This window comes from Myotis myotis, unplaced genomic scaffold (genome assembly GCF_014108235.1).
Source record: "Myotis myotis isolate mMyoMyo1 unplaced genomic scaffold, mMyoMyo1.p scaffold_m19_p_2, whole genome shotgun sequence".
In the NCBI taxonomy this organism is placed as follows: Eukaryota; Metazoa; Chordata; class Mammalia; order Chiroptera; family Vespertilionidae; genus Myotis; species Myotis myotis.
The window spans coordinates 181972441-181992623 of NW_023416324.1; the positions used below are offsets into that span (position 1 = coordinate 181972441).

The following is a 20183-nucleotide window of genomic DNA, read 5'->3' on the forward strand; positions in this document are numbered from 1 at the left end:
AATCAGCAAGCCAAAAAGAAAGGCCTCAGGAGGAATCAAACCTGTCAACACCTTGATCTTAAATTTTCAGGCTCCAGAACTGCGAGAAAATAAATTTCTCTTTAAGCCACCCTGTGGTATTTTGTTAGGGCAGCCCTAGCAAACTAGTACTTTCACATAAAGTATATATCAGCCAAACTTTATACAAAGGTTCAGAAAAGAATTGTGATTATATCCTAGGTCTTCTGGGTCATCTTAAAGCCAAATCACCAAGTAATGATTGCATATCTGCTATGAGTGAGATACTGTCTCAGAAGTTATTTGTTGATTTTTTTTCCAGAACACTTGATATGTCATTTCAATTCCTGTTATATAGTTGCCAAAACTGTGATCCAGGAAGTTTAAGAGCTCGAGCCAAGGTCAGAGATAATAACGGATAATGCCAGGGATCAAAGTAAAGTTTTCAGAACTCCAGTCTGGCGATATTTCCACTAAAGCACACCTTTTCTTTCAATTATACAGCCATCCTTTACAAAGACAAATAGACTGGTGAAAGGGTGATTTTTTTTTTAATAAGGCACATCAGATGCTTCTTGCTGTGATCTGCTTCCTGAGAAGACATTCAGATCAATACTGTGTGAATTATATGCCTGTACTAAGACAATAGAATGTGTACATTTTAGAATCAAGATGCATGGTTATAATAACAGAAAAATAGAAATAAATTTTAAAATTTTGAATCTAGCATTTCATAGCACATTCACACTCATTTAAATAGCTATGTTGTATGTAAAAAATAAAAGATGAAAGTCAGACACTCTGTGATAATTTCTTAAGCACATTATTTTGACCTGCGAGTTCAAATGTTATGTTATTCTTTCTTCTTGGGATTGTTTTTGCCTATTAATCGTTTTGTTGTTTGGCTCTACTATTAGGCATTGTATTGTTAGGATGCCATTAAAGAAGTCTGTAAGATTCCAGTTGTCTTTGCTATGCCTCATAAATAAACTCACCTTCCTTTGTTAATGAAATGACAAGACTACTTTTGTGAGGAATATTCACTGTAATCAGACTGAGTATATTCAAGGCATAATTAAAGCATTCTTTTTGATTTCATGGAACATCTTTACTTGGATTTCAAATTGTTTAACTTCATGTATTCAAAGTTATTTAAATAACTCTACTGAGATTAATAAGAAGCAATGATCCCCTGCTTTTGTAAAGAAAAAAAACTTATTCAAAATTTAAACTTGTCAGAGCTCTAGAAATTACCCTCAACTTTTATCATTATGATTCAGGGAGGAGAGAGGCAGGGAAAGATGGAAGGGAGTAGGGAGGGAAGGGGAGAGGGAGGAAGGAACAGAAGGAGGAAGGAATAAGGAGGGAAGATCTCTTATTTTATTAAGTATGCTTAATGTAGATATATTTTTATTGTACTTTAAGCCAATTTATCGTTGTGGTCTGTGGGGTTATTCTGTTTTCACAGATGAAGTAGTCATGGCATAAGATGACTAAAGACCACATCACTAATTAATAGTTTATTTTATTTACCAATGCATTTTTTTAAAGTGATTCTGTCCACCTTGCTTCTTTTTTTAAAAAAAACAATAGCTTTTTATTTATTCTTTTAGAGATAAAGGAAGGGAGATGGAGAGAGAGAAAGAGAGATAAACATTGATGTGAGAGAGAAACATTGATTGGTTGACTCCCATAGACACCTAATCAGGGATTGAACTGGTAACTTTGGTATGTGCCCTGATCTGAAATCAAACCTGCCACCTTTTGGTGTATGGGATGATGCTCCAACCAACTGAACCACACCAGCCAGGGCTTCATAGCAGATTTTAGACTAAAAAATTATATCCTCATAATTTATTTTTTTGCGCTTTCCCCATTAAATCATGCTGCTTTGAAATAATGAAATACTGTGATTTTGCACATTTCTTCTATTTTTTTAATTCATATTATTCAACAACCTTTGCAATGTTTGGTGCATAAAAGAAACCTAACCTTTAAGAAAAAATATTTAAAAATATGATGCTATTTTTGCAACTGTAGCTTCAAAATATTGAGAGCACTATATTTTATATCTCTGCTTCTTAGCTTTACTATGCATGAAGGATCCACTTATGTAGTATGGATCTATTATTTTATGCTCTAGGTTGAGAACATAATGATAGAGTGGGAACAAAAAGTATAAACCTAAATCCTCTCATTTTCAGGTAGAGGGTTTTGAGATTGGGATTAAAAAAGGAAGAAAACACACACACAGTGGTCTGGGCTCTGTTCCTCTGTCAAGATGTTTCATGAATTGTAAACATTAAAGGTTATTCATCTTTAACAATTTCTCTAATATGATTTCATCACTTTATAGCAAATATTGGGAGGAGTATATATAATTTCTATTAGTAAATATATTGCTAATATTATCAAGTGCTTGCATTTGTCTTTCAATCTGTAGACGTTCTGTTGCTTTTAAACCAAACATATCATGTTAGAAAGGAACAGGAAACAATATGACCACCGTATACACTTAGAAATTACATACAGCTTATTATTTTTTGTGCTTATATTTGAGTGTCTGTGCGAGGAAGAGACAGGGGGTGGAGAAAGAGAACACAGCTTCACATAACCCCATGTGTGCATCTCTGGGATCATTTAATTTTCTAATTGCATAAACAAGATTACAGAAAAAACAGGGAGTTTTCCACATTCCTTAGTCTTTAAAAATTTACTATTTTAAAAATTTAAATGTTACCAATATTTTAAACTAAGAATGTATTTCATTGAAGCCATAAAGAATGGAGAAAGACTAATAGATAATAAATAATAGAACAAAATATCTCTAAAGGTATCTCCCAAATTATCTGTTGTTTAGTTTTTTTTGCCATTTTTTGATTTTTCTATATGTTGATTCCAATTTTGGGAATATAATCTAAGAATTCCAAAACACCAATCAGAAAGAATACATGCACCCCTATGTTCATAGCAGTGTTATTTACAATAGCTAAGATCTAGACAGCCAAGTGGCCATCAGTAGGTGAGTGGAGAGAAAAAGCTGTGGTACATTTACACCATGGAATACCATGCAGCAGTACAAAAAGAAGGATCTCTTATCCTTTGAGACAGATGGACCTGGAGAGTATCATGCTAAGCTAAATAAGCCAGTCAGAGAAAGACAAATATCATGTGATCTCACTTATATGTGGAATCTAATGAGCAAAATGAACTGATGAAAAAAACAGAACCAGGGACGTGGATGCATGGAATAGACTAACTAATGTCAGAGGGGAGGGGTGTAGAGGAGACTGGGTAAAACAAGGTGAACATATATGCACTAGAGGCCTGGTGTACAAAATTCATGTAAGGGGGTGGGGGAGGAGTTCCTCTGCTTGGCCTGAACACTCAGGGGATGTCTGACTGCCAGTTTAGGCCCGAAGGATCAGGCCTAAACCAGCAATTGGACATCCCTCTCGCAATCCTGGATGTTGCATGCATCAGTGACCATACTTTTCATACAAGTGAAAGACATCTTACTGTTTTATGGGCAGCTACATTTTTTTTGTCCTGATTATAAAAAGTAGTACATAACATGATCCTTCTGAGGCAGTAGTACCATTTTCCCCATCTTCTGGATGGAAAAACTGAAGCAGGAGAAGTAATGGGCTTTGTCACACAGTTATAAGTGTTAGAATCAGGGCTGACCACACAAAATATGCAAGACAGAGTCCATGCATGTCATTGCTGCATCATCCTGTTTTTTCAGTGTTAGAGTAGCCTTGCCAGATTTCAATTTTTAAATCTAAGAGACTGTTCCCAATATATAGGGTAGGGTCCCTAGGCCTGTCCGGTGATCAGGGCCAATCTGTGGAGCGACCGGCAGGAGGGGCAATCTGGGGGCCCCCCTGGCACCTGCCTTGGCTGACAGCCTGGTACCACCCGCTGGCTGGCTCTGCCCCCTGATTGCCACCGCTGGGCACCTCCCTCTCAGGGAGCAGACGCTCAGTGCAGAAGCTGCCCCCTCCTGCGTTGAGCCTCTGTCACCTGATGGTCTGTGCACCTCATAGCAACCAGTCGTTCTGTGGTTGTTCTGCTGTTCAGTCAATTTGCATAATAGGGTTTTATTATATAGGCTAGCCCATGAACACAGGCAACAGTGTGATGAAGGCCAGGGGAGGGGCTGTAGGGACTTGGTGGAGGTGGGCAAAGAGGGGGGAAATGGGAATCATCTGTAATAGTGTTAATAACAAAAAAATTACTATTTCTAATTCTACTGCCTATGAAAATTGTTTCTATATCAGAAATAATAAACAGAGTTCCCAATTTTCTTGCACATAAAGACAAAAAAGACCTTGGTGACTAGATGTATATTTGATGTTCAATGTTTCCTTAATTTATACCATTGTAAATCCTGATATAAACATTAAAAAAGTCAAGTTTTGACAGTGTTTCTTTTTTAACTGAAATTTTTATACATAACTCTTCCCCAAGGTGTGTGGCTATTAAGGGGAGATATGAGAAAATTTAAGTGGATATTAACGTAAGAAAGAATATGTCAATTTACCTTTAAAATTTCATCTTAGAAAAACTTCAAATCCTGCACTACTTGCATATGTTATATGATGTTTAAAACTGCTAGGAATACATGCAAACTTATGTAATTGTTTTTATGTAGCTTGGCTTATAACCAACATGGATTAAGAGTAAGAGGTCTTGAACTGAATCAGCCATTAGCCAAGGGGTGCTGGGCATGTCCCTGAAGAGCTATACAGTTCAACTTTCTCATCCATAAAAAGATGGCATTTGCCCTGCCAGTTACACAAAATGACTAGAGCATTTTGAGAAGAGTCAAATGCTACATAGTGTGTGAAGTGTTTTGTTTTGTTTTGTCTCTGGTGATGATGATAAAAAAAAGGAAGAGAAGGAGGATAATCAATTTAATAATTAAGGAGATATATGTTTTGTGTTTTTTTTTTCCGGGTTTTTTTTTTGTTGTTGTTTTTTGGTTTTTTTTTTTACATTTATCTGGGGTAGAGTGGTATCAGGAAAGAAAAACAAAACAAATTATCCTAAAAATATTTTTTCTTGACATCAACATGGAACTTCATGGTTTACCTCCGAAAAGTAAACATTCACGTCACCTAAGGTACTCTTCCTTTGTTGTTCACAATTTGCCAGGTTCTGTTTCCTTTTGTTAGATTGGAGGTAGTACAATAAAAGAAAAATCCTAAAATACACCAAATCATGTATTTTCCCAAACTGCATTAGGGTTTTTAAATGTCTACAATGCTATTACTTAAAATATTAGTTTTAAGTATTTTAAAATTAGAATAATTATTACATTTAACTTACCAATCAAGGAAACACAAATTTTTGTTACCTTATTATTCATTTTTCTTCATTAAATAAAGCAACTACTTCACTGAGATATAATTTCTCAACTCCTCTGACAATTAATTTATTCAATGATATAAAACCTGAGACATAGGATAACTAAACAGATATGAATACCAAAGGGTGTTTTCATTCCAGGCATGCTTAATGATTACATGCACATACATGCACATGAAGTATTCATAGCTTTGTATTTTAGGGAACTAATGCAGACATATGGCAGAAAATTCCATCAGAATAGAAATAGCTTCCATATTATCCTTTCTAATGTCACTAATTAGCAAGATTTATAGTTGCCAAACAAGAGTCAGAGTGCACGTATCTTGTCCGTGTGTGGTTAACAGATCATCTTTGCATTTCTGCCTGGTAGAATTTGACAAAGGCTTTTTACAGCACAAATACATCTGATGTCACAGTCAGAGTTTCCACTTCCTTGGTCCAGAAAGGCTTTTGATTTTCTTGAGACTCAAGAACAAAAATTGAAGAACTAAAATACCTGTATGTACATTTTCATTCAGTATATTTTAGATAATTTTAAGAGAGATAAGATAGCAGAGGTCCATTCTGACTCTGAGTTAACCTTTGGAACACTATATTAACTGTTAAATCAACCTGCTACATGTTCTCATTACAGATGTCTAGGAGTATAGTTAAAGTATTATTTCAGTGGATTGTATCCAGGGTGACTGAGCAAACTTCCCTCATTCCTTTCTCTCCTTTCCACTACTGTATTAAGAGAATATACTGGGCAGAGAACACATCCAGTTTAATGCTTGAATGCACAGAAATGAAGAGAAAAGATACCTTGGATGTATAGTTCTCAACTAGCCTCAATGTGATGAACAGCAATAGAGCACCAATGAACAAACACACATGAATAGAAACAGGTGTGAAAGATTGAAAGAGGAGAGAACTTTAGCACAACTGATCTGATGTTTCATGGCTTCTTCCCACATGGGTTTATCACAATGGAAAATAAGTTTCTTTTCTCTCATAAGAGAATGGCTTCCCATATAGAAATGTCTTTCCACGGGAATACACCTATATGTTATTAAATAAATGATATTTAAGAAAATATGATGTTAAGCCAACATATCTACCTCTCCTAAGCATTTCTAAAAACATTTTATAAGGTATTGTGCACATCAAAGCGGAGTAAATAATTACTTTGTTTTCTTGTTTAATTGAATAAGTTTTGCTCATGTTGTGATAACAGGTTTATTTGAAAGTGAAAATAATTTGTTACAGAATGGCAGCTTTTGTAAATGGAAATTTCTACAATGGAACATTGTGAGATGCTTAAATATTAACCAGACATATTGCTCACTCTCTGCACTAAATTTTAGAAACTTAATACAAATTAAGTACATACTTTATTGCTGGATCTTGCTTACCAGAGCTAAGAAATCCACAATGTTCAATTCTAATTAAAAATGAAATTGAACTACAATTCCCTTGAAAACAAGGGCTGATCAGACTCAATAAGCTTTACTTAATTTATTTCAGAAGCAAATAATTGAGTTGGTCATAGAAAAAAAAAAAGCTTACATTGGTAAAGAAATAGATGCTTCCAAATATTTTGCAATTCTATTGTATTTCATAGCTATTATAATGTTCACATTTGATTACATATCCTATATATATGTTTAAAAATATTTAAAGAACATACCAAATACTTTGACATTTATCATTCATAACTTCTATATGCAAGCTTATTAGGGATGCATCATAAATTACATATGTGAACATGTCTTAAATTTTAAGAGAGATAAAAACAGTATTCTTTAATGTAACTTTTTAAATTAGATTAGTTACTTTAAAAAGGACTTGCCCAAATGCTTGATTAATATCTAACATTAGTGCAACAATCACCCCAGGAGATTTTTAAGATTAATTTTATTATTTTCTTGTTTATATTTGGTTTCAATGTAAGAAAACTGTGGCTCAATGAAGTGTTGTGATATTTTCCATGGCTATGTAGCTTGTAATACTGAAAACATGAACACTGATGTTAAAACAATAGAAAAATGGAAAAATAAACAGAGCAAATGATTCTTTTGTGTTTCTAATTGTGTTATAAAGATTCAATTTGAGATCACAACGGTTCTAACATGACCAACACTAGAAGTTTCAAAATGAAATGACTTTGTCTTCAGAAAATGTAGATATGAAATTGAATTAAGAAGCACTATCTCCAGAATAGTCCTAAACAGTATCTCCATGGAGCTCTGGACTTTTATAAAAGAAGAGACATTGTAATAATTGGAGTTGCCCAGCAATAAAATAAATATGAATATTCTCCAGAAGATAGAGTTCATGCATGAGATATGCCCATCTGTCAAGAAATTCATAGACATCACCTTAGCACAGGACAGAAGTTTTATCTAAATCCACTTCTCTACTAGTACTTGTTTTATACAGGTCCATTAAATAAGATAAATTAAATAATATATGGTAATACTTTGAAACATGGATAAGTAAAATATTATCATTGTCATTATTAGTCTTGCAATATACTTTTTATTAGAAGATCTATAAAATGGTTAAGGTAGTAAAAAGTGTGCAGGTAATAAAGTTGGATGAACACTTCAAATCAGAACATGTGCTGGGTTACAAAAAAGTAAGATAGATAATAAACATCAAGTAAAGTACAAGAAAAAATAAAGAATATACATTTTTACACTGAAAGAACACACAACTTATCCTATTAAAGTCAGAAATGTTTTAATTGAATCAAATAGAATGAAACCCTAGTAATATGTTTTTTTAGAAGAATCCTTCTAGAAACAAAATAATAGTCTATAAAATGATAAGCAGGTAGATACCTGACTGATAAAAATAAAAAGAAAGAGTAAATGCAAAAAAACTATCTGAAATTAAAAGCAACAAAGATGGCCCTAGCTGGTTGGCTCAGTGGATAGCGTGTTAGCCTGGGGACTGAAGGTTTCTAGGTTGGATTCCAGCACATGCCCAGGTTGCTGGCTTGGTCCCCAGTGGGGGGTGTGCAGAAGGCAGCCAATCAATGATTCTCTCTCATTATTGATGTTTCTATCTCTCTTTCTCTCACTCCCCCTTCCTTTCTGAAATCAATAAAAATATGTATATTGTTAAAAGCAACAAAGATGAAAGATACATGCTGCAGGATGATGAAAGCATCAAAGAAGTAAAGGCTGTGCCATAAATCTGAATGCACTAAACAATCAAAGGTCAAAGTAAGAACATATTCATAATACAGGATAGAAGTCTAGAAATAAAATTATGTGGGAGATCTTCTTTCAGAATTGGATACATTCTAAAAGGCAAAAAAATATATAAGGATATACAGGTTTTTAGAAAAATTAAAAATGAACTTAAGATAAAGAGTTACATTTCTCACTGAGCACACATATACCCATGAAAAATCATTTGACATAAATTCGCTGCAAAGAAAATCTTTAAAAAATTCTCAAAACTATTAATTCTTTTGGGCATATTATTTACCTTAATTCAATCAATTAGAAATTAATAATAGGGCCAAATTAATTTATTCCCAAATAACTGTGAATCACAGAGTAATGAAGTAGAATCTGGAATGCATTGAATAGTAGAACATATAACAGTGAAACTTTTAGAATACAGTGGAACTTATGTTCAGCTAAAAAACTTACACCAGTTGTAGTTCACATATAGTTTACATAGAAATGTAGTTCTCCTTTTTTTTAATATATTTTATTGATTTTTTACAGAGAGGAAGGGAGAAAGATAGAGAGTTAGAAACATCAATGAGAGAGACACATCGATCAGCTGCCTCCTGCACACCCCCCACTGGGGATGTGCTCGCAACCCAGGTACATGCACTTGACCGGAATCGAACCCGGGACCTTTCAGTCCACAGGCCGACGCTCTATCCACTGAGCCAAACCTGTTTCGGCAAGTTCTCCTTTTAATAAATTAAAAACATAAACATAACATATGAAGAGGAAATTATTTAATATAAAAGAAGAAAATCATGAAAAAGAAAACATCAAAGGAGAAAAACATAAATTTTTGATGTATGCATCTGAAAGACTATTTTCACATTGTCATGTCTGCAAATGTTAATTATGAAACAAATTCATCACAACTGACAGCAAGTTGAAATTTGTGACATCTGGATAAATTAAATATTTCGAAAGCAGCCTGATCATGTCCCTAGACTCAGATCAGACAAAGTACCCAGCCGTGGAGCATCTGGCCAGGCAGCTGCCGAGCACGCCTGTGAGCGGGAATGAGCACTGGCTTCACTCAGACACTAAAGAGCAGGCTGCCAAAGGGAAGGGCCTGTGATAGAGCCGGCAGTGGACAGGAACAATACCAAATTAATACAGAGATTAGCACAGGCACGTGTCATTTTGTCTCAATTACAAAAGTCAAATTGGCGAAGAGGGAAGCCATATCAGACTTTTATAGAGCTTTGCGATTGTTGAATGTTTAGTTCAGAAACATTTGGACATACTTGCATATTTGTAACCTCTCTGGACAGGGGATAATGGGAAATAAAGGAGGGCCAGTTTCTTCTATATCTGCAGTTACAGAGAAGAGACAGCCCACTAACAAGTTCATTTCTGCAAATCAAACAGCTTATAACTCTTGATTTTATGACTGACATGGATGGGAAAGGAACCAGACAAGAGGTGATAACTCACATGGAGCAGTGTTTTTCTTGCCCTTCCCCTCCGCTCCCTTCTTGAACAAAAATGAACTTTTTAATTTTTTTTCTTATTGAACTCACAGTTCATAAAACTCAACTTTATCCTTAAATTATTAAAAGTAAAATAAGACTGAGAAAATCGCCATCGTTAATATTTCAGGAAGAGAATGAAGAGCCCCTTATGGAACCACAGTCTGCTGTCCACTGTGGCCCTTTGGCGTCATAATGAACATCTAGACAGGAGTATAGTAAAGCAATGTCATAGATACTTCATAGAACCAGATGGATGGGAAACCACACCATTTTAGGTATGAAAACATTTTTCATTTCTAATTGGGAACAAATGCCTCTCAGAAGCATTGAGTTCTCCTCGCTTCTCCAGCAGTGTGGTCCCCAAGGAAAATTACTAAAGGTAAACGTGGAAATGGGGGCCAGATCACTGTGGTAGAAACACTGTGTGGAGCAACTTAAGAGGAATTATGACAACCTGATTGCTACACAAAATGTTAACAGGAAATTAATAACATATAATCATGAGATGATCAGATAAAGATACTCATGTCAGATTTCAGCATACATTTTAGGGGGTTAGAAAGCATAAAAAAATGGCTAGGATCTAAAATATGGGACATATTTTTCTTGATGGTGTTCCTTGCTCACACTATGCAAATCTCAAAAGCTTCTTAAAGTGTGGAGCTAAACCAGTTCCAGCAGCCTCAAAATTACATAATTGTTTTATAACTTACTCAGTAAGTTGATGGCTACATTTTACCCTTAGAAAGTAAAAACCACTATTTGTTATTTGCCCATATCCTGACATATATTTTGTAGGTTGATCTACACATGAATGCAGAAAGATGGGTGTTACCATTTCCTTTTAAAAATGAGGCAACTGAGGCCAGAGTTTAAGTAACTTGTCTAATTTCGTAGCACAAAGTAGTTAAACTTAGAAAATATCTGTATCTTTCTGTCTTGAAAACCCATGCCTAAAACATAGAGCCTTTGACAAAGTATTCTAAAAAATATGATTTCTACCTAAAGCTAAGTCTATAGATTATTCAAGCTATGTACCTATCAATGTATTTTCTTTTCATTAATTTCCTTATTGCTTTTAATACTTCCTTTCAATTAATCTTTAAAATTGCATTCTTTTCTTCTGCATCCTTTAATTTTCTTAAAGGATATTTAGTTTCTTAACTTTACTCACAAATTTTTATGAAAGTCTGAGAGAGAGAGAAAGAGACAGAGAGAGATTATGACTAAATCTGAGTATTAGATCTACTGCCCAGTATTTACAAAACATCTCTCTGCCATATCTTTTCTAATAGACTATGTGTAAAAAATATCATGTTAAAGTGCAGGTATATTTTTTATAATATATTCAATACATTAAAATACTTTTGTCTTTCTACAATATATGTTCTATTAACTCAGTCTATATATTCAATACATTAAAATATTTTTGTCTTTCTACAATATATGTTCTATTAACTCAGCCTATATACGGGGATTAATTTACATATTATTTTTATTTTCTTAAAGCAAATATATATTTGATATTATATATTTTAAATAGTAAAAAATAGTTTCTGAAAAAGTTTACTACCTTAAAGAATGAGTACTGAATCACTATCATGATTTTAAAACCCTTTAAGCCCCAGTTGGGCTATTATTAATTAAGGTGGACAAATAAAATTGGTCTAAAAGTTAATCCACTGAAATACATATGTCAGTAAAACAAACATTTGCCTTTGATTCATTCTGGCCCATTATTTACCTAAGGAAATCATTAACTTATTCTTTCTTCTTTAAGTATTACTTAATTCTTATAATATATTTTCTTGAATACAATGAAATTTGTAGTAGTTAATAACTTAGATTCCACAGGGAAAAAATTAAAGGAGAATTATAAATTAGATAACTCATGGTGCTTAAATAATTACCCACATTAGAAAATGAGAATTCATTTCTTGTTCCTCTTACCTTAAGATTGATTACTGCTTTCTGCATCCTCGTGATCAAATTCATTCTACAGTTTATCTTCTTAAAGTAAATTAAACTATTGCTCATGCCTCCAGCTAGCAGCTATCCAGTCACAGGAGCAGATTTAATCAGTTAACAGTGTCCCCACCTGAGGGGCAACTGGATTTACAGGGTCTGCACATCTTTCTTGTATTTTGTCTCAATTCAGATTCAAAGCAAAGAGCCTTGGATCCTGACTGTGAAAGCATCAACATCATTGAGTTGTCCACAATGAATATCCACTGCAACTGGAGTTCTAATTTAGAGCTAGATACCATTCTTCATTTAACAATAGGGGTGGATTATTTTGATCCAGTTGAATTTCATCATTCACTTTCTGATATATGTTAGTCATGATCAATCCTGCCCAAATTCTATATTTCAGCAATTATTCTCTTCCTATTTTCTCTCTTTTTTTTGTCCATCCTTATTACATCAATAGACTAAATCACAGCTAATTGAATGTGCTTCAGTACAAGCTTTCATATTCAGTGGATCAGAAATACGTAATAGAGAAACTGGAATTAACTGCTTTAAGAATGCAAAGCAGAAAGCCAGCTGCAAGCATTTTTGTAGCGATATGTAAGCTGTTCCACATACTTTGCAGATGCTTACGTTGCTCTCATTACTTTGATAGGATTGACTTAAAACAATCTCAATAAATAAATATATAATAACGTGCTGCATTGAACTTGCACTTATAAATATTCTAATATACGGCCCAAAGGTAGCTGAAGGGGAATGCAAAGATTTAACAAAGGAACAAGAATAAATTGCAGGTTGCATCTCCTTAAGATAGAAGGTATTCCGCAATGGTGCATTTTCCACATATTTGAAAGTTAACCTTTCAAGTCCTAAAACTGTTTTCCTAGTTAAAATTATTTAACTTTATCCTGATTTAAAGGATCCCAATATAGAAATGCACAACACGTGAGAGAAAGGAATCAACTTTACCGAAGGTCAGGTCTTTGGAAAGAAAACAGAATTGCTAGGCTGAGAAACAGTGTGTCCCAGGAGAATTTGGGGGTGGGGGGAAGTTGAGCTAGCAAAGAGATTTTAAAATTCAATGTCTTCTAAGTCTTAAGATGGGACACTATGAACCTAAGAAATATGGAGTTCAAAGGAACTATGAGAATTTCTCTTATTCTTTTTGTTTGTGAGATTCTCACATTAAACTTAAAGAAAATTAATTTTAGCCGAACTGGTTTGGCTCAGTGCATAGAGCGTCGGCCTGCGGACTGAAGGGTCCCGGGTTCGATTCCGGTCAGGGGCATGTACCTTGGTTGCGGGCACATCCCCAGTAGGGGGGGTGCAGGAGGCAGCTGATCGATCTCTCTCATCGATGTTTCTAACTCTCTGTCCCTCTCCTTTCTTCTCTATTAAAAAATCAATAAAATATTAAAAAAAAGAAAATTAATTTTAGAAGTCTGTTTATTGGGTTTCATCAGGATCATAAAGAGTGATCTGCATTATCCATACAACCACACCTAATATGCAATAATCTGAGCTCAAAAGCAATAAAATGAATGAAAGTGTTTTCTCAGGAATATCAAGTCTAAGAATTTATATTAAACAAATAAGCTGCTAAATCCATTTCATTACTCATTGAGATGAACACACAGATGTGCTATACCACATGTTGATTTAGAATGGGCAAGAATATCTTTAACAACCTATGTAGAACCAAACTAAAATGGAGTCACTTATGTCAGGGACAAGATGGAAACTAATAATGTTGACTCATAAAAGGAAACTTAACCTAAAATGACAGGAATTTACAGCTCTTCTCAGAAATCAGCAGAGGACATATGGACTTTCTTGTTTCCCTGACTCAGGTGCCCTGATCCAAGTAGGAAAGGTCACCAGGCAACCAGTCATATACAAAGCCAAATAACTTCAGCATTTACCAATAGAAGTCCCTTAGTTGTGAGCAATTCAGAGCTCATTGCTTCCATAGCCTTGAGTTTCCTGGCTTGCAGTTTGAAAGCCTTGAAATAAATGCATCTTTCTGCTCTGTTTTATTTAGTGTGCAGAGTTTGGTTTTTGACACTTACCTAAAGCCCAACAAGACAATGTGGAAAACCAAAGGGTGGATCTAAGTATTTTGCTGTTTTGTTCCCCCAAGTCTTATTTGTAAAAATTATAAAATAAAAATGCAGTATTAATTAATTTAATTACCTTTCAACATGTACTCATGGGGGATCCCCATATACTAGGCACTATTCTAGGCTCTGGGATATGATTAGAAATACTAATGTACACCTATTTCCAGCTACTTTTTCAAGGGCAAACACCGCATTCATTGGCATTAGATTTTCAGAACTCATCATATGTGTCAATGCTACATTTTTACTAATAAATTAAAATAATATTTATTATGTAAAATGGAAAATGCACACATTACTTCTCTGCAAGCTAAGTTACCCAACCTAGATTGCTGAGTATGTATCACTGACAAAAATACAAATTCCAATCTACAAGTGGATGTTAACATCAAGTTTCAGAACTCAATAATTTGACTGAATATGATATTCCATGAGCAATACAAGGCAATTTTGAAATGTGAATCACCCACAGTGAATGAGTAATAGGTTATATCTAAAAATGTAATGACTAAATGACTAAAACTTGGAGAGAATGTGACCCAATAGCTGGTTCATATATGCTGTATTATAAAGTAGCATATGAGCAACATAAAGAAGTTTTTAGCAGTTCATGATAAAAATTGCAACTTAAGATACAACATTCTTGGGGGAAAATATTTTTTATCTGGAGATTTTATTCTGCTGATTTAGTTAATGACTTTTTGATGTACTAACATCCTATATAATTAAAGGGTAATATGCAAATTGTCCCCTCAACAAGGAGTTTGACTGAAGTTCAACCAGGGCCCGGGGCTGGTCTGCCAACCACCAGGGCCACTCCCCTTGGCTGGCTTGGCCTGATTGGCCCCGACTGGAGCTGGCCAGACCCCACCCGTGCACAAATTCATGCACTGGGCCTTTAGTGGTTACATAAAAAGTCAGCAGTACTCTTTTGAACCCTTAATTTTTGTTTCATTTTACTGAAAACCATTACTTTAGAGTAGGAGTCTACAGACAGTTTCTGGAAAGAGCCAGGTAGTAAATATTTTAGGCTTTATAGACCATATGGTCTTCACTGCAACTACTCTGCTCAGCTGTGGTTTCACAAAAGGTGCCATAGATAATACCTATGGGCTAGTGACTGTATTCCAGTAACACCTTATTTGAAAAATAGGCTGTGAGCTGGATGTGGCCCAAGGCCAAAGTTTTTCAACTTTTGCCCTAGAGCCCATTGGCGGCCTTTTGTATAAGCTTGACTAGGGGATTATTCCAGTGTTCTGATGGCCATTCTGAATCATCTGCTCCTGTTTCTCCCACTGCATCAGTCTCCCTACCCATCAGAAAAGGAAGACGATTTTTCCTAAAGTGTACAGAATAAAGTCACTTCATTCCTCTTGGTAAACCTCTGAGAAGCAATAGTGGGCCCAATGTACATCCTCATTCACATTCTTAATAAAATACATTAAATTACTTTTATTATTTATCATTTATACTATGATCACATTCAATATATATTGTGGAAACTTACAGAAGAAACCCTAATGTACATGAGGAATAAATAAATCTCCAAAAATAGGGTGGATGTATTAGTCTTCTTGGACATTAGATCTGAGCTTCCTGTCCACCATATACACTTAATCACTTAAACAGGAGGGTAAGTCAGAGTTACCCAGGAAACTTTAGACATATACATGCTTAAGACTAACTTTTCTGAAATCTCATGCAGCAATGCAGCAAGCTGGTAGGGAGACCCAACTGTGTTTTGAGCCCTTGAGATAAACTGTCTTCATGGTGTGTAGTCTAATCCAGACCTTCTTATAGGAAGTATTACTGCCATTTTAGGGAGGACAACACCATCTCTTCAGAATTGTCCCATCCAGTGAGGAATATAGGATCTTTGTCCCTGGGCATTTTATACCTATAGTGCCTCCTCATCATTATGACATTAAAAAGGCTTCTACATATTTCTAATGGGATACCAGGTATGGACTATTGATCTAATGAATACAAAGAGAGCTAAGTTATGGACTGTGTCCCCACAGACCTTGTGGTAGATTTAATATCATATATAACGCAATGATATAGATATGATCAAGCTTTTTATAAGGGAATAAAGAGACAGGTTAAGAAAAGCTTCCTATGATAGCGGACACAAAAATACTCTGAAAACTTTTGGCCACTGAGAAAGCACATTCCAAGTCGAGGATATAGCATTAGCAAGACCCAAAGGTGAGACCAGCCTGGATTTGTCTGAAGATTATAATCAGTTAGATATTTGTTGATGAAAAAGTATGAAATTGGGAAAAATGAGTTCTAGGGCTAACTAGGTCAAAAGGGTCAGATTACAGAAGCCTTTGTATGACTGTTTTTGGACTTCAGATATTTGACCTGATGATGTTTGAGAATCATGAGAGAGAAAGAGAGAGAGAGAGAGAGAGAGAGAGAGAGAGAGAGAGAGAGAGAGAGAGAGAGAGAGGGTTTGCAACTGACAACTTGTAAGAATTATAAGCAGGGAAGCATCATTGTCAAACTATTTCTAGATAATACTCTGACAGAAGTATGAAGGATATGTGCAAATGAGAGACTCGGGTCAGGGAAAGCTGCCCCGGTGAAGCAGCACAGATGGAGAGGACAGGAAGGATTAAAGACCTAAGGTTCAAAGTTGTAAGTGTTGGTTCTGGGGCATGAAGGGATTTTGAAGAATCAAGGGTGGCTTCTTAATTTCTAAAACTTGTGCAAGGAGTATACTGATGTACCACTCACTGAGGAAAACAGAGAAGTGAGAAGGGCATGGGGAAAGAAATGAGTTTAGGCTTTTTGAAACCACAGATAGTGGTTATCAATATGAATTTTAGAGTTAGACTTGGGTTTGAATTATGGCTCTCCAGCCCACAAGCTATCTGATCTTAGACAAATTGCCACAGTCCTTCAAAGTCATAATGACTAAAAAGAATAGGTAGTGAGCAACAAATTCACCACATTTTTCTTTTTTGTCTGAACTAACTCAGTGCCTTTAACAGCTTCTGCCTATGTTCAGAACGTTTCCAGAGAATGTTTCTAGAATCTTACTCTCACCCATCCAAATGATTTCATTTCCCTGGGATATTTTCTACCTTCCTAGTACCTGTTGTAGCCTCCTTGCTCAATGCATTGGTCTGAGCTGCTGAAATTCCTCTACCTGGCATGGTCTGGCTTTACCCTAGGGGGCCTTCTTTTTACCTCCTTATGATTCATGACCTAAAGACCAAAGGCCAAGCAAGTCTAGCTCTGTATACTGCTTGAACTATCAGACCTGAGGCTACATGTTGTGTTATTCAAGAAACATTTTTCTACACTGAAAAATGTTTATGTACTCAGGATAAAAAAGTAAATTGGATATTTTTCCTCTATATCAATATCGATAACAATAGCTACTAATTATGAACTGTTTTCTATGTGACATGCAGTGGGCAAGGTCCTCTAAATATCTTATTTAAACTTCAAAATAAATTTGTGGGAATAGTTTTCATGCACTCCATTCAGAAGAAGTTTAGAGCCATGTCTAGAGAGATATCACTAGCTTATGTCTGCCGTGCAGCTCTTCCTCTGCACTGCTCACATACTTTCTAAACAAACTCCAATCCAAGAGAATTAAGAGGATTATGTCTTCCCTTACTGGACTGAACACAGTCATAATTAGACTAACTTCTTTCACAGCAGTAACCAAATGCTATTCATTTTTATATCTCTGGACTCCTGCACACAGCCTACCACATTGATGATCAATGAACATTTGTTGAATGGATGGCTGAATTATCAGAAATGACTCCAGAATACATCTTCCTAGAATCCCCTCAGGTGTCAAAAAAGATTACTTAAGTCCCAACTCAAAATCAGATGACTGACCATGCGTTTGTAGAGGCTCAATTTATTGCATGCCACTGACAGATAGTGACAATTAGTGAAAATAATTATCCATGGGCCAAACAAAAGAGTTAAGAATTTTGGAACTATAATTTACCAAGATAAAAAATAACAGTCCACGAAATCACTACCTCTACACACACACACACACACCAGTTTTCTATAATTTAACGTGCAGGTATATTTAAAAGATGCCAGAAAGATAAATATTAACTTATATTCCCATAACCTGAAACTATAAATCAGGGTAGTCCTAGGCAAGAAGCCTAGGGTAGGATTCTTCATAATGCCTAAAAGTCATTTGCTGGGTTTTGTTTTTCATTTTTGTTCATTTTCATTTAAATAGATGCAGGGATTTGTGTCTGGTGGCATACTCAGTATATATATCCAATGGACAAAAGCCTGGTGCTTTTATTCAAATGATCAAGGCATTTTAAAAAGGCTATCTAATGGGGAATATGTGTGAATTAAGTCAAGGCTAATTCTATTGTACAAATAGCATTATTTGAGTAACTTTGTAAAACGATCACAAGGCTGATATATAAAGAATACTGTACTGGAGATTAATAAGAAACTAGAAAGAATTTAGAAACTTTTTTTGTGAATAAAGCAGATTTCCTTCCCCATGTGGTTGTGCTCATAAGTAGCTGAAGTCCTGATAGAACTAAAAGTCTGACCTTCCTCCTTGTAAAAAAGAACTTCTCCTGGCTGAAATAAGATTTTTTTCCTGCCTTCAAACTCCAGTGGAGACATTGACTCTTCCTGGGTCTCAAACCAGCTAGTGTTGGGAAAAAAACTATACAGTCTGTTCTGCTGAGTTTTCAGCTTGCCAACTCACCTTTTGGGTCTTTGGACCTTGACACTTTTCAGCCTCAAATATCATGTACCTCAAATTCGTGCACCAGTGGGGGCCCTGCAGGATTGGGCCAAAACTGGCTCTCTGACATCCCCCAAGGGGTCCCGGATTGTGATAGGGCACAGGCCAGACTGAGGGACCCCACCAGTGCATGATCAGGGCTGGGGATGGATGCAGAAAGTTGGCCGGCTGGGGAGGGACCTTGAGACAGCTCAAGATTGTGTCTGGCCCATCTTGTTCAGTCCTGATCAGCCGGACCCCAGCAGCAAGCTCACCTAGCAGTCGGAGTGTCTTCCCCTTGATGGTCAGTGCACATAATAGCAACTGGTCGACCGGTCGACTGTCTGCCCCTGGTGGTCAGTGCACATCATAGCGACTGGTCGACTGGTCGACTGCCCCCTTGGTGATCAGTGCATGTCATAGCGAGTGGTTGAGGAGCCTTAGCATACATTAGCATATTATACTTTGATTGGTTGAACGGACGACTGGATGACTGGACACTTAGAATATTAGGCTTTTATTATATAGGCTATAATAAATATATATATATTTTTGAATTTATATATATATACTGAGTGGCCAGATTATTATGAACACCTGATGTTTGTAGGCAAATTAGATTACTTTCATGCTGAAGTTGCTTGAGGGCCAGACCATTATAAATAGGGAAGCAGTTGTTTACCACGACAGTTACCCAAGCACAGGAACACAAAGATTGGACAATCGAGCATTGAAAAAAAGTTATGTGGTCCGATGAAGCACGTTTCCAGTTGCATCATGCAGATGACAGAGTGAGAATTTGGCGGAAAGAGCATGAAAGCATGCACCCCACATGCATGAGTACAATCCTTCAAGCTGGTGGGGGCAGTGTTATGGTTTGGGGCATGTTTTCCTGGCATGATTTTGGCCCTTTAATTCATGTGGAACAACATCTGAATAGCACAACATACCTAAGTATCATTGCTAATCAAGTTCATCCTATCATGTTAATGGCGTATCCCAATGGAGATGGCTTCTTCCAATAAGACAATGTGCCATGCCATGGTGCTCATATTGTGCAGGAGTGCTTTCAAGAACATGAGGGAGACTTTACCTTGCTTAGGTGGCCCCCACAATCACCAGATCTCAATCCAAATGAGCATTTGTGGGAAGAAGTTAAAAGAGCCATCAGGTAGCTGGTTCTATAACCATCAAATCTCACAGAACTGGACAGTGCTATTCATCAGGCATGGTGTCAGATTCCTCGCATCACCTTTCAACATCTCGTGGAGTCAAT

The 20183-nt window shown here is 35.9% G+C and overlaps 1 protein-coding gene across 3 annotated transcripts in view; it reads right to left on the minus strand.

Moving 5' to 3' along the window:
* Window positions 1–20183, minus strand: part of NAALADL2 (N-acetylated alpha-linked acidic dipeptidase like 2) — a 935329-nt gene that overhangs the window by 451481 nt on the left and 463665 nt on the right. The window lies entirely within an intron of this gene.